This window comes from Triturus cristatus, chromosome 7 (assembly GCF_964204655.1).
Source record: "Triturus cristatus chromosome 7, aTriCri1.1, whole genome shotgun sequence".
Classification (NCBI taxonomy): domain Eukaryota; kingdom Metazoa; phylum Chordata; class Amphibia; order Caudata; family Salamandridae; genus Triturus; species Triturus cristatus.
This window is the reverse complement of record NC_140590.1, coordinates 1400739236-1400754281: the sequence shown is the minus strand read 5'-3', so window position 1 is coordinate 1400754281 and position 15046 is coordinate 1400739236.

Here is a 15046-nt window from a genome sequence, read left to right as displayed (position 1 = left end):
TTGAATAACTACTTGTTAAAGCCTCAATGTGACCAAAATTGCCATTTTTACAGACTTTTTCTCCTACTCAGAAGCTTCTATTTCGACCAATTTCAGGCATTAAAGTGACTCTAAACACACTTATTTTTGTTCCAAAAGTGATAATTCACATGCAATAGTCATTTACAGTCAAAAAAGTTAAATATTAAAAAATTACCATTTTTGACCATCTGGAGAAATTTCGACAGGTCACGGGTCATCATTTTTCATCAGAAAATTGATTTTTTGGACTGTAGAAAAATTGATTCAAAATGTCATTTGGATTGTGCCTCATGTTGAATAATCACTTTTTAAAGCCTCAATGTGACCAAAATTGACATTTTTACAGACTTTTTCTCCTACTCAGAAGCTTTTATTTTGACCAATTTTAGGCATTAAAATGACTCTAAACACACCTATTTTAGTTCCAAAACTGATAATTCACATGCAATAGTCATTTACAGTCAAAAAATTAAATATTAAAAAATTAGCATTTTTGACCAACTGGAGAAAATTCAACAGGTCACGGGTCATCGTTTTTCATCAGAAAATAGATTTTTTGGACTTTAGAAAAATTGATTCAAAATGTCATTTGGATTGTGCCTCATGTTGAATAATCACTTTTTAAAGCCTCAATGTGACCAAAATTGACATTTTTACAGACTTTTTCTCCTACTCAGAGGCTTCTATTTTGACCAATTTCAGGCATTAAAATGACTCTAAACACACTTATTTTAGTTCCAAAAGTGATAATTCACATGCAATAGTCATTTACAGTCAAAAAATTAACTATTAAAAAATTACTATTTTTGACCATCTGGAGAAAGTTCGACAGGTCACGGGACATCGTTTTTCATCAGAAAATTTCTTTTATGGACTATAGAAAAATTGATTCAAAATGTCATTTGGATTGTGCCTCATGTTGAATAACTACTTGTTAAAGCCTCAATGTGACCAAAATTGCCATTTTTACAGACTTTTTCTCCTACTCAGAAGCTTCTATTTCGACCAATTTCAGGCATCAAAGTGACTCTAAACACACTTATTTTTGTTCCAAAAGTGATAATTCACATGCAATAGTCATTTACAGTCAAAAAAGTTAAATATTAAAAAATTACCATTTTTGACCATCTGGAGAAATTTCAACAGGTCACGGGTCATCATTTTTCATCAGAAAATTGATTTTTTGGACTGTAGAAAAATTGATTCAAAATGTCATTTGGATTGTGCCTCATGTTGAATAATCACTTTTTAAAGCCTCAATGTGACCAAAATTGACATTTTTACAGACTTTTTCTCCTACTCAGAAGCTTTTATTTTGACCAATTTTAGGCATTAAAATGACTCTAAACACACCTATTTTAGTTCCAAAACTGATAATTCACATGCAATAGTCATTTACAGTCAAAAAATTAAATATTAAAAAATTACCATTTTTGACCAACTGGAGAAAATTCAACAGGTCACGGGTCATCGTTTTTCATCAGAAAATAGATTTTTTGGACTTTAGAAAAATTGATTCAAAATGTCATTTGGATTGTGCCTCATGTTGAATAATCACTTTTTAAAGCCTCAATGTGACCAAAATTGAAATTTTTACAGACTTTTTCTCCTACTCAGAGGCTTCTATTTTGACCAATTTTAGGCATTAAAATGACTCTGAACACACTTATTTTAGTTCCAAAAGTGATAATTCACATGCAATAGTCATTTACAGTCAAAAAATTAACTATTAAAAAATTACTATTTTTGACCATCTGGAGAAAGTTCGACAGGTCACGGGACATAGTTTTTCATCAGAAAATTTATTTTATGGACTATAGAAAAATTGATTCAAAATGTCATTTGGATTGTGCCTCATGTTGAATAACTACTTGTTAAAGCCTCAATGTGACCAAAATTGCCATTTTTACAGACTTTTTCTCCTACTCAGAAGCTTCTATTTCGACCAATTTCAGGCATTAAAGTGACTCTAAACACACTTATTTTTGTTCCAAAAGTGATAATTCACATGCAATAGTCATTTACAGTCAAAAAAGTTAAATATTAAAAAATTACCATTTTTGACCATCTGGAGAAATTTTGACAGGTCACGGGTCATCATTTTTCATCAGAAAATTGATTTTTTGGACTGTAGAAAAATTGATTCAAAATGTCATTTGGATTGTGCCTCATGTTGAATAATCACTTTTTAAAGCCTCAATGTGACCAAAATTGACATTTTTACAGACTTTTTCTCCTACTCAGAAGCTTTTATTTTGACCAATTTTAGGCATTAAAGTGACTCTAAACACACCTATTTTAGTTCCAAAACTGATAATTCACATGCAATAGTCATTTACAGTCAAAAAATTAAATATTAAAAAATTACCATTTTTGACCAACTGGAGAAAATTCAACAGGTCACGGGTCATCGTTTTTCATCAGAAAAAAGATTTTTGGGCCTTTAGAAAAATTGATTCAAAATGTCATTTGGATTGTGCCTCATGTTGAATAATCACTTTTTAAAGCCTCAATGTGACCAAAATTGACATTTTTACAGACTTTTTCTCCTACTCAGAAGCTTTTATTTTGACCAATTTTAGGCATTAAAATGACTCTAAACACACCTATTTTAGTTCCAAAACTGATAATTCACATGCAATAGTCATTTACAGTCAAAAAATTAAATATTAAAAAATTACCATTTTTGACCAACTGGAGAAAATTCAACAGGTCACGGGTCATCGTTTTTCATCAGAAAATAGATTTGTTGGACTTTAGAAAAATTGATTCAAAATGTCATTTGGATTGTGCCTCATGTTGAATAATCACTTTTTAAAGCCTCAATGTGACCAAAATTGAAATTTTTACAGACTTTTTCTCCTACTCAGAGGCTTCTATTTTGACCAATTTCAGGCATTAAAATGACTCTAAACACACTTATTTTAGTTCCAAAAGTGATAATTCACATGCAATAGTCATTTACAGTCAAAAAATTAACTATTAAAAAATTACTATTTTTGACCATCTGGAGAAAGTTCGACAGGTCACGGGACATCGTTTTTCATCAGAAAATTTATTTTATGGACTATAGAAAAATTGATTCAAAATGTCATTTGGATTGTGCCTCATGTTGAATAACTACTTGTTAAAGCCTCAATGTGACCAAAATTGACATTTTTACAGACTTTTTCTCCTACTCAGAAGCTTCTATTTCGACCAATTTCAGGCATTAAAGTGACTCTAAACACACTTATTTTTGTTCCAAAAGTGATAATTCACATGCAATAGTCATTTACAGTCAAAAAAATTAAATATTAAAAAATTAGCATTTTTGACCAACTGGAGAAAATTCAACAGGTCACGGGTCATCGTTTTTCATCAGAAAATAGATTTTTTGGACTTTAGAAAAATTGATTCAAAATGTCATTTGGATCGTGCCTCATGTTGAATAATCACTTTTTAAAGCCTCAATGTGACCAAAATTGAAATTTTTACAGACTTTTTCTCCTACTCAGAGGCTTCTATTTTGATCAATTTCAGGCATTAAAATGACTCTAAACACACTTATTTTAGTTCCAAAAGTGATAATTCACATGCAATAGTCATTTACAGTCAAAAAATTAACTATTAAAAAATTACTATTTTTGACCATCTGGAGAAAGTTCGACAGGTCACGGGACATCGTTTTTCATCAGAAAATTTCTTTTATGGACTATAGAAAAATTGATTCAAAATGTCATTTGGATTGTGCCTCATGTTGAATAACTACTTGTTAAAGCCTCAATGTGACCAAAATTGCCATTTTTACAGACTTTTTCTCCTACTCAGAAGCTTCTATTTCGACCAATTTCAGGCATCAAAGTGACTCTAAACACACTTATTTTTGTTCCAAAAGTGATAATTCACATGCAATAGTCATTTACAGTCAAAAAAGTTAAATATTAAAAAATTACCATTTTTGACCATCTGGAGAAATTTCAACAGGTCACGGGTCATCATTTTTCATCAGAAAATTGATTTTTTGGACTGTAGAAAAATTGATTCAAAATGTCATTTGGATTGTGCCTCATGTTGAATAATCACTTTTTAAAGCCTCAATGTGACCAAAATTGAAATTTTTACAGACTTTTTCTCCTACTCAGAGGCTTCTATTTTGAACAATTACAGGCATTAAAATGACTCTGAACACACTTATTTTAGTTCCAAAAGTGATAATTCACATGCAATAGTCATTTACAGTCAAAAAATTAACTATTAAAAAATTACTATTTTTGACCATCTGGAGAAAGTTTGACAGGTCACGGGACATAGTTTTTCATCAGAAAATTTATTTTATGGACTATAGAAAAATTGATTCAAAATGTCATTTGGATTGTGCCTCATGTTGAATAACTACTTGTTAAAGCCTCAATGTGACCAAAATTGCCATTTTTACAGACTTTTTCTCCTACTCAGAAGCTTCTATTTCGACCAATTTCAGGCATTAAAGTGACTCTAAACACACTTATTTTTGTTCCAAAAGTGATAATTCACATGCAATAGTCATTTACAGTCAAAAAAGTTAAATATTAAAAAATTACCATTTTTGACCATCTGGAGAAATTTTGACAGGTCACGGGTCATCATTTTTCATCAGAAAATTGATTTTTTGGACTGTAGAAAAATTGATTCAAAATGTCATTTGGATTGTGCCTCATGTTGAATAATCACTTTTTAAAGCCTCAATGTGACCAAAATTGACATTTTTACAGACTTTTTCTCCTACTCAGAAGCTTTTATTTTGACCAATTTTAGGCATTAAAGTGACTCTAAACACACCTATTTTAGTTCCAAAACTGATAATTCACATGCAATAGTCATTTACAGTCAAAAAATTAAATATTAAAAAATTACCATTTTTGACCAACTGGAGAAAATTCAACAGGTCACGGGTCATCGTTTTTCATCAGAAAATAGATTTTTTGGACTTTAGAAAAATTGATTCAAAATGTCATTTGGATTGTGCCTCATGTTGAATAATCACTTTTTAAAGCCTCAATGTGACCAAAATTGAAATTTTTACAGACTTTTTCTCCTACTCAGAACCTTCTATTTTGACCAATTTCAGGCATTAAAATGACTCTAAACACACTTATTTTAGTTCCAAAAGTGATAATTCACATGCAATAGTCATTTACAGTCAAAAAATTAACTATTAAAAAATTACTATTTTTGACCATCTGGAGAAAGTTCGACAGGTCACGGGACATCGTTTTTCATCAGAAAATTTATTTTATGGACTGTAGAAAAATTGATTCAAAATGTCATTTGGATTGTGCCTCATGTTGAATAATCACTTTTTAAAGCCTCGATGTGACCAAAATTGACATTTTTACAGACTTTTTCTCCTACTCAGAAGCTTTTATTTTGACCAATTTTAGGCATTAAAATGACTCTAAACACACCTATTTTAGTTCCAAAACTGATAATTCACATGCAATAGTCATTTACAGTCAAAAAATTAAATATTAAAAAATTACCATTTTTGACCAACTGGAGAAAATTCAACAGGTCACGGGTCATCGTTTTTCATCAGAAAATAGATTTTTTGGACTTTAGAAAAATTGATTCAAAATGTCATTTGGATTGTGCCTCATGTTGAATAATCACTTTTTAAAGCCTCAATGTGACCAAAATTGAAATTTTTACAGACTTTTTCTCCTACTCAGAGGCTTCTATTTTGAACAATTACAGGCATTAAAATGACTCTGAACACACTTATTTTAGTTCCAAAAGTGATAATTCACATGCAATAGTCATTTACAGTCAAAAAATTAACTATTAAAAAATTTCTATTTTTGACCATCTGGAGAAAGTTCGACAGGTCACGGGACATCGTTTTTCATCAGAAAATTTATTTTATGGACTATAGAAAAATTGATTCAAAATGTCATTTGGATTGTGCCTCATGTTGAATAACTACTTGTTAAAGCCTCAATGTGACCAAAATTGCCATTTTTACAGACTTTTTCTCCTACTCAGAAGCTTCTATTTCGACCAATTTCAGGCATTAAAGTGACTCTAAACACACTTATTTTTGTTCCAAAAGTGATAATTCACATGCAATAGTCATTTACAGTCAAAAAAGTTAAATATTAAAAAATTACCATTTTTGACCATCTGGAGAAATTTCGATAGGTCACGGGTCATCATTTTTCATCAGAAAATTGATTTTTTGGACTGTAGAAAAATTGATTCAAAATGTCATTTGGATTGTGCCTCATGTTGAATAATCACTTTTTAAAGCCTCAATGTGACCAAAATTGACATTTTTACAGACTTTTTCTCCTACTCAGAAGCTTTTATTTTGACCAATTTTAGGCATTAAAATGACTCTAAACACACCTATTTTAGTTCCAAAACTGATAATTCACATGCAATAGTCATTTACAGTCAAAAAATTAAATATTAAAAAATTAGCATTTTTGACCAACTGGAGAAAATTCAACAGGTCACGGGTCATCGTTTTTCATCAGAAAATAGATTTTTTGGACTTTAGAAAAATTGATTCAAAATGTCATTTGGATTGTGCCTCATGTTGAATAATCACTTTTTAAAGCCTCAATGTGACCAAAATTGAAATTTTTACAGACTTTTTCTCCTACTCAGAGGCTTCTATTTTGACCAATTTCAGGCATTAAAATGACTCTAAACACACTTATTTTAGTTCCAAAAGTGATAATTCACATGCAATAGTCATTTACAGTCAAAAAATTAACTATTAAAAAATTACTATTTTTGACCATCTGGAGAAAGTTCGACAGGTCACGGGACATCGTTTTTCATCAGAAAATTTCTTTTATGGACTATAGAAAAATTGATTCAAAATGTCATTTGGATTGTGCCTCATGTTGAATAACTACTTGTTAAAGCCTCAATGTGACCAAAATTGCCATTTTTACAGACTTTTTCTCCTACTCAGAAGCTTCTATTTCGACCAATTTCAGGCATCAAAGTGACTCTAAACACACTTATTTTTGTTCCAAAAGTGATAATTCACATGCAATAGTCATTTACAGTCAAAAAAGTTAAATATTAAAAAATTACCATTTTTGACCATCTGGAGAAATTTCAACAGGTCACGGGTCATCATTTTTCATCAGAAAATTGATTTTTTGGACTGTAGAAAAATTGATTCAAAATGTCATTTGGATTGTGCCTCATGTTGAATAATCACTTTTTAAAGCCTCAATGTGACCAAAATTGCCATTTTTACAGACTTTTTCTCCTACTCAGAAGCTTTTATTTTGACCAATTTTAGGCATTAAAATGACTCTAAACACACCTATTTTAGTTCCAAAACTGATAATTCACATGCAATAGTCATTTACAGTCAAAAAATTAAATATTAAAAAATTACCATTTTTGACCAACTGGAGAAAATTCAACAGGTCACGGGTCATCGTTTTTCATCAGAAAATAGATTTTTTGGACTTTAGAAAAATTGATTCAAAATGTAATTTGGATTGTGCCTCATGTTGAATAATCACTTTTTAAAGCCTCAATGTGACCAAAATTGAAATTTTTACAGACTTTTTCTCCTACTCAGAGGCTTCTATTTTGACCAATTTTAGGCATTAAAATGACTCTGAACACACTTATTTTAGTTCCAAAAGTGATAATTCACATGCAATAGTCATTTACAGTCAAAAAATTAACTATTAAAAAATTACTATTTTTGACCATCTGGAGAAAGTTCGACAGGTCACGGGACATAGTTTTTCATCAGAAAATTTATTTTATGGACTATAGAAAAATTGATTCAAAATGTCATTTGGATTGTGCCTCATGTTGAATAACTACTTGTTAAAGCCTCAATGTGACCAAAATTGCCATTTTTACAGACTTTTTCTCCTACTCAGAAGCTTCTATTTCGACCAATTTCAGGCATTAAAGTGACTCTAAACACACTTATTTTTGTTCCAAAAGTGATAATTCACATGCAATAGTCATTTACAGTCAAAAAAGTTAAATATTAAAAAATTACCATTTTTGACCATCTGGAGGAATTTTGACAGGTCACGGGTCATCATTTTTCATCAGAAAATTGATTTTTTGGACTGTAGAAAAATTGATTCAAAATGTCATTTGGATTGTGCCTCATGTTGAATAATCACTTTTTAAAGCCTCAATGTGACCAAAATTGACATTTTTACAGACTTTTTCTCCTACTCAGAAGCTTTTATTTTGACCAATTTTAGGCATTAAAGTGACTCTAAACACACCTATTTTAGTTCCAAAACTGATAATTCACATGCAATAGTCATTTACAGTCAAAAAATTAAATATTAAAAAATTACCATTTTTGACCAACTGGAGAAAATTCAACAGGTCACGGGTCATCGTTTTTCATCAGAAAAAAGATTTTTGGGCCTTTAGAAAAATTGATTCAAAATGTCATTTGGATTGTGCCTCATGTTGAATAATCACTTTTTAAAGCCTCAATGTGACCAAAATTGACATTTTTACAGACTTTTTCTCCTACTCAGAAGCTTTTATTTTGACCAATTTTAGGCATTAAAATGACTCTAAACACACCTATTTTAGTTCCAAAACTGATAATTCACATGCAATAGTCATTTACAGTCAAAAAATTAAATTTTAAAAAATTACCATTTTTGACCAACTGGAGAAAATTCAACAGGTCACGGGTCATCGTTTTTCATCAGAAAATAGATTTGTTGGACTTTAGAAAAATTGATTCAAAATGTCATTTGGATTGTGCCTCATGTTGAATAATCACTTTTTAAAGCCTCAATGTGACCAAAATTGAAATTTTTACAGACTTTTTCTCCTACTCAGAGGCTTCTATTTTGATCAATTTCAGGCATTAAAATGACTCTAAACACACTTATTTTAGTTCCAAAAGTGATAATTCACATGCAATAGTCATTTACAGTCAAAAAATTAACTATTAAAAAATTACTATTTTTGACCATCTGGAGAAAGTTCGACAGGTCACGGGACATCGTTTTTCATCAGAAAATTTCTTTTATGGACTATAGAAAAATTGATTCAAAATGTCATTTGGATTGTGCCTCATGTTGAATAACTACTTGTTAAAGCCTCAATGTGACCAAAATTGCCATTTTTACAGACTTTTTCTCCTACTCAGAAGCTTCTATTTCGACCAATTTCAGGCATCAAAGTGACTCTAAACACACTTATTTTTGTTCCAAAAGTGATAATTCACATGCAATAGTCATTTACAGTCAAAAAATTAAATATTAAAAAATTACCATTTTTGACCAACTGGAGAAAATTCAACAGGTCACGGGTCATCGTTTTTCATCAGAAAATAGATTTTTTGGACTTTAGAAAAATTGATTCAAAATGTCATTTGGATTGTGCCTCATGTTGAATAATCACTTTTTAAAGCCTCAATGTGACCAAAATTGAAATTTTTACAGACTTTTTCTCCTACTCAGAGGCTTCTATTTTGAACAATTACAGGCATTAAAATGACTCTGAACACACTTATTTTAGTTCCAAAAGTGATAATTCACATGCAATAGTCATTTACAGTCAAAAAATTAACTATTAAAAAATTACTATTTTTGACCATCTGGAGAAAGTTCGACAGGTCACGGGACATAGTTTTTCATCAGAAAATTTATTTTATGGACTATAGAAAAATTGATTCAAAATGTCATTTGGATTGTGCCTCATGTTGAATAACTACTTGTTAAAGCCTCAATGTGACCAAAATTGCCATTTTTACAGACTTTTTCTCCTACTCAGAAGCTTCTATTTCGACCAATTTCAGGCATTAAAGTGACTCTAAACACACTTATTTTTGTTCCAAAAGTGATAATTCACATGCAATAGTCATTTACAGTCAAAAAAGTTAAATATTAAAAAATTACCATTTTTGACCATCTGGAGAAATTTTGACAGGTCACGGGTCATCATTTTTCATCAGAAAATTGATTTTTTGGACTGTAGAAAAATTGATTCAAAATGTCATTTGGATTGTGCCTCATGTTGAATAATCACTTTTTAAAGCCTCAATGTGACCAAAATTGACATTTTTACAGACTTTTTCTCCTACTCAGAAGCTTTTATTTTGACCAATTTTAGGCATTAAAGTGACTCTAAACACATCTATTTTAGTTCCAAAACTGATAATTCACATGCAATAGTCATTTACAGTCAAAAAATTAAATATTAAAAAATTACCATTTTTGACCAACTGGAGAAAATTCAACAGGTCACGGGTCATCGTTTTTCATCAGAAAATAGATTTTTTGGACTTTAGAAAAATTGATTCAAAATGTCATTTGGATTGTGCCTCATGTTGAATAATCACTTTTTAAAGCCTCAATGTGACCAAAATTGAAATTTTTACAGACTTTTTCTCCTACTCAGAGGCTTCTATTTTGACCAATTTCAGGCATTAAAATGACTCTAAACACACTTATTTTAGTTCCAAAAGTGATAATTCACATGCAATAGTCATTTACAGTCAAAAAATTAACTATTAAAAAATTACTATTTTTGACCATCTGGAGAAAGTTCGACAGGTCACGGGACATCGTTTTTCATCAGAAAATTTATTTTATGGACTATAGAAAAATTGATTCAAAATGTCATTTGGATTGTGCCTCATGTTGAATAACTACTTGTTAAAGCCTCAATGTGACCAAAATTGACATTTTTACAGACTTTTTCTCCTACTCAGAAGCTTTTATTTTGACCAATTTTAGGCATTAAAATGACTCTAAACACACCTATTTTAGTTCCAAAACTGATAATTCACATGCAATAGTCATTTACAGTCAAAAAATTAAATATTAAAAAATTACCATTTTTGACCAACTGGAGAAATTTCGACAGGTCACGGGTCATCATTTTTCATCAGAAAATTGATTTTTTGGACTGTAGAAAAATTGATTCAAAATGTCATTTGGATTGTGCCTCATGTTGAATAATCACTTTTTAAAGCCTCAATGTGACCAAAATTGACATTTTTACAGACTTTTTCTCCTACTCAGAAGCTTTTATTTTGACCAATTTTAGGCATTAAAGTGACTCTAAACTAGGCCTGGGCAAAAATTTCGTTCCGTTCGCGGAAATTGCGATAATTTGACATTTTTGCGTTCCGCGGAGAGCGCGAAAATGTCAAAAATTCCGGTTTCCGCAGCTTGGCGATAATTTGTTTCTTGCTCGCGCTGTAAAATGATACATTCTCGCGCGCGCGCGATCGCCTTACCTGAATCCCTGCGTTCGCCGACAAGTTTTCTTGATCCGGTCGCGTTCTCCATGAGATGTTGTATTGTTTTTAGCCATTTGCGCTGTCTCGCGACAGTTCGCGCCCGCAGTGACGTCATGCGTCGCGCGATCACGTCTTTCTTCTCGCGATCATGCACCGCGAGAACAACCCAAAACAAGATGGCCGCGCCCGCAAGCAACCACATGGGTAAGTTGGCGACCCGCAACCATGCAGAAAATCTCGCGAACATGCCGGAAAAAAACTTCCGCATCTTAGCGATATTTCTGCTTGTTTGCGATAATTTTAAACATTCTCGCGATAATTTGCGAAGGTTAATTCCGCAAATTCCGCCCACCCCTACTCTAAACACACCTATTTTAGTTCCAAAACTGATAATTCACATGCAATAGTCATTTACAGTCAAAAAATTAAATATTAAAAAATTACCATTTTTGACCAACTGGAGAAAATTCAACAGGTCACGGGTCATCGTTTTTCATCAGAAAATAGATTTTTTGGACTTTAGAAAAATTGATTCAAAATGTCATTTGGATTGTGCCTCATGTTGAATAATCACTTTTTAAAGCCTCAATGTGACCAAAATTGAAATTTTTACAGACTTTTTCTCCTACTCAGAGGCTTCTATTTTGACCAATTTCAGGCATTAAAATGACTCTAAACACACTTATTTTAGTTCCAAAAGTGATAATTCACATGCAATAGTCATTTACAGTCAAAAAATTAACTATTAAAAAATTACTATTTTTGACCATCTGGAGAAAGTTCGACAGGTCACGGGACATCGTTTTTCATCAGAAAATTTATTTTATGGACTATAGAAAAATTGATTCAAAATGTCATTTGGATTGTGCCTCATGTTGAATAACTACTTGTTAAAGCCTCAATGTGACCAAAATTGACATTTTTACAGACTTTTTCTCCTACTCAGAAGCTTTTATTTTGACCAATTTTAGGCATTAAAATGACTCTAAACACACCTATTTTAGTTCCAAAACTGATAATTCACATGCAATAGTCATTTACAGTCAAAAAATTAAATATTAAAAAATTACCATTTTTGACCAACTGGAGAAATTTCGACAGGTCACGGGTCATCATTTTTCATCAGAAAATTGATTTTTTGGACTGTAGAAAAATTGATTCAAAATGTCATTTGGATTGTGCCTCATGTTGAATAATCACTTTTTAAAGCCTCAATGTGACCAAAATTGACATTTTTACAGACTTTTTCTCCTACTCAGAAGCTTTTATTTTGACCAATTTTAGGCATTAAAATGACTCTAAACACACCTATTTTAGTTCCAAAACTGATAATTCACATGCAATAGTCATTTACAGTCAAAAAATTAAATATTAAAAAATTACCATTTTTGACCAACTGGAGAAAATTCAACAGGTCACGGGTCATCGTTTTTCATCAGAAAATAGATTTTTTGGACTTTAGAAAAATTGATTCAAAATGTCATTTGGATTGTGCCTCATGTTGAATAATCACTTTTTAAAGCCTCAATGTGACCAAAATTGAAATTTTTACAGACTTTTTCTCCTACTCAGAGGCTTCTATTTTGACCAATTTCAGGCATTAAAATGACTCTAAACACACTTATTTTAGTTCCAAAAGTGATAATTCACATGCAATAGTCATTTACAGTCAAAAAATTAACTATTAAAAAATTACTATTTTTGACCATCTGGAGAAAGTTCGACAGGTCACGGGACATCGTTTTTCATCAGAAAATTTATTTTATGGACTATAGAAAAATTGATTCAAAATGTCATTTGGATTGTGCCTCATGTTGAATAACTACTTGTTAAAGCCTCAATGTGACCAAAATTGACATTTTTACAGACTTTTTCTCCTACTCAGAAGCTTCTATTTCGACCAATTTCAGGCATTAAAGTGACTCTAAACACACTTATTTTTGTTCCAAAAGTGATAATTCACATGCAATAGTCATTTACAGTCAAAAAAATTAAATATTAAAAAATTAGCATTTTTGACCAACTGGAGAAAATTCAACAGGTCACGGGTCATCGTTTTTCATCAGAAAATAGATTTTTTGGACTTTAGAAAAATTGATTCAAAATGTCATTTGGATTGTGCCTCATGTTGAATAATCACTTTTTAAAGCCTCAATGTGACCAAAATTGAAATTTTTACAGACTTTTTCTCCTACTCAGAGGCTTCTATTTTGATCAATTTCAGGCATTAAAATGACTCTAAACACACTTATTTTAGTTCCAAAAGTGATAATTCACATGCAATAGTCATTTACAGTCAAAAAAGTTAAATATTAAAAAATTACCATTTTTGACCATCTGGAGAAATTTCAACAGGTCACGGGTCATCATTTTTCATCAGAAAATTTATTTTTTGGACTGTAGAAAAATTGATTCAAAATGTCATTTGGATTGTGCCTCATGTTGAATAATCACTTTTTAAAGCCTCAATGTGACCAAAATTGACATTTTTACAGACTTTTTCTCCTACTCAGAAGCTTTTATTTTGACCAATTTTAGGCATTAAAATGACTCTAAACACACCTATTTTAGTTCCAAAACTGATAATTCACATGCAATAGTCATTTACAGTCAAAAAATTAACTATTAAAAAATTACTATTTTTGACCATCTGGAGAAAGTTCGACAGGTCACGGGACATCGTTTTTCATCAGAAAATTTATTTTATGGACTGTAGAAAAATTGATTCAAAATGTCATTTGGATTGTGCCTCATGTTGAATAATCACTTTTTAAAGCCTCGATGTGACCAAAATTGACATTTTTACAGACTTTTTCTCCTACTCAGAAGCTTTTATTTTGACCAATTTTAGGCATTAAAATGACTCTAAACACACCTATTTTAGTTCCAAAACTGATAATTCACATGCAATAGTCATTTACAGTCAAAAAATTAAATATTAAAAAATTACCATTTTTGACCAACTGGAGAAAATTCAACAGGTCACGGGTCATCGTTTTTCATCAGAAAATAGATTTTTTGGACTTTAGAAAAATTGATTCAAAATGTCATTTGGATTGTGCCTCATGTTGAATAATCACTTTTTAAAGCCTCAATGTGACCAAAATTGAAATTTTTACAGACTTTTTCTCCTACTCAGAGGCTTCTATTTTGAACAATTACAGGCATTAAAATGACTCTGAACACACTTATTTTAGTTCCAAAAGTGATAATTCACATGCAATAGTCATTTACAGTCAAAAAATTAACTATTAAAAAATTTCTATTTTTGACCATCTGGAGAAAGTTCGACAGGTCACGGGACATCGTTTTTCATCAGAAAATTTATTTTATGGACTATAGAAAAATTGATTCAAAATGTCATTTGGATTGTGCCTCATGTTGAATAACTACTTGTTAAAGCCTCAATGTGACCAAAATTGCCATTTTTACAGACTTTTTCTCCTACTCAGAAGCTTCTATTTCGACCAATTTCAGGCATTAAAGTGACTCTAAACACACTTATTTTTGTTCCAAAAGTGATAATTCACATGCAATAGTCATTTACAGTCAAAAAAGTTAAATATTAAAAAATTACCATTTTTGACCATCTGGAGAAATTTCGATAGGTCACGGGTCATCATTTTTCATCAGAAAATTGATTTTTTGGACTGTAGAAAAATTGATTCAAAATGTCATTTGGATTGTGCCTCATGTTGAATAATCACTTTTTAAAGCCTCAATGTGACCAAAATTGACATTTTTACAGACTTTTTCTCCTACTCAGAAGCTTTTATTTTGACCAATTTT